The following is a 1,872-nucleotide window of genomic DNA, read 5'->3' on the forward strand; positions in this document are numbered from 1 at the left end:
ATGTCGAACAGATGGGGTCAGATGCAAGCGAACTGAGCGGCAGCGACGAGAGCGAAATATTTCCAACGAGTTGGAACTACGTCGCTCTCGTCGCTCGATCACATGCAAGCGAAAACGCTAGCGATTTCTGCCGCTTCACAGTCATCGGCCATCTTCTCTCGGGCGACTGACGGGCGTGGCCAGCCTTGTTTCTCAGTGCTGCGGATTGCTGGAGAGGCACGTGGGAGCAAGGCATCGCTCTTGGCCAACCCCAGGCTTCTTTTGAGCACCTACACCTTAGCCGCCAGAACAGCCTTTTCTGCCTCTGCGCTGTCGACCTTCTGCTTGTACTCTCAATGAGTGCACTGTACATCAACATATGCCCGTTCGCATTCAGGATGTTCTTCTTGGTCTGCAGCTCGACCTTCATCGCCCGCTCAGCACACTTGGGCGTGTTGTACGTATCTATGTGTTGAGCTTCGACGGCGTTACAGCGGCGATCATCAACCGGCACGTCCCACCCAGAGAGTCCTTCAGTATGTGCGTCAGCTTCGAGCCTCAGTAGGGAACCCGCTGCATCCCATTCTTGGAAAGGGCATCTATGCAATTGCCGAGGGCCAGGAGGGGCAGATTGATTTTGATGCCATCGCGCAGCGTAGCCCCAATATTCCTGTTGACTGCGGCAGCGCGCTCCGAGTCGGCAAGATCGGCAGAGTTCATCTTTGAAGCGCGGATGCCTTTCTTGTGCCTGTCACTGTCTCGGTTTGCGTCACATATACCTGGAAGATGGCATGTGACCATGACGATTCAGCGTTGCCGTCAGTGGCGTGCTGAGTTCGATTCTTGTTGCCTTTCGGCAGCAGGTCTAGAAGAGCATCAGCCTCTTTCACCTAGTGGATGGAGAGGTTTAAGATGGTGATGTCCTTGGCGGGTCGTCGCGCACCATATCATTGTACACCTCAAGGTAGGCCACGGCAACGTCGCAAGACTGGCCCTCAGCGCAGCTGATCCGCGAACTCGTACAAGAGGCTCAAGGTGAGGGACACCACGCCAGGGCAGTGTTCCGTGCCGAGCGTAGTGAACGTCTTGCCCGCACTGGTCGCAAACACTGAACAGATGCAGCCGTCCAGGAGCGTCGTTACCATTTCCTTCGTGTTGTTCTCAAAGACGTATGTTTTATCCTTTGTTTCATCAAACACGTACTTTTTCAAGCATGAAAGTCTGACCTTGTTCGGTCTGACAAGGCTTCCGCACGACATCTGCCCATGGAAGTAGAAGGGATCTGCTTCGACCTTGGGGTCAAATACTAGGCACCGCTCATTCACCACGCGCATTACACTGGCGGCCTCGGACTCACGCTCATTTAGAGGGAGAACGCATGCACCCGCCTGCTTGCTGATGGTTGGGCGCCCGACCGGCGGCGCTTGGGAGTTGTGATTTTTGGGGCAGGCTCATTGGATCGTCGCTTCCGTGGAAGTTGGGAAGTGGTGGCGGTGAAGGGCGCCATCTTTGATGCCATCCGTACGAGTCAAGCGTCTCCCTCTACTGCTCTTGTGGCGGTCGCCACACACAGGCTCTGGAGCCCGTGAACATGGGATCAGCCAGCTGAGTGTCGCTGTCTGCAAAGGTCCTTCGTTGTGAATCCCATGACGGTGCGGCGGTAGCTTGGCCGCAGATACCACTAGCAAAATACTTGGTACCGCGGTACATCCTGACTAGGACTTCACGCGGACCACACTGCTAGCACACAATATTTATCCGCTTGAACTCAAATAAAGTATTCAGCAGCTCCTGACATAATTTCTCCAAGCAATCTTCGTATTACTCTATATATGTGACGCAAACAAGGTACGCTATAGCCTAGCGTAAAACACCCTCCGTTACATTTTCAGT

General features: G+C 54.3%; 1 pseudogene; it reads right to left on the reverse strand.

The window, feature by feature from the left end:
- Positions 1-269: 269 nt before the first annotated feature.
- On the reverse strand, positions 270-1,486 carry LOC146184266 (kinesin-like protein KIF18B; annotated as a pseudogene).
- Between the last annotated feature and the right edge of the window lie 386 nt (positions 1,487-1,872).

This window comes from Amblyomma maculatum, chromosome 7 (assembly GCF_055883805.1).
Source record: "Amblyomma maculatum isolate TAMU_Amacu chromosome 7, ASM5588380v1, whole genome shotgun sequence".
Classification (NCBI taxonomy): domain Eukaryota; kingdom Metazoa; phylum Arthropoda; class Arachnida; order Ixodida; family Ixodidae; genus Amblyomma; species Amblyomma maculatum.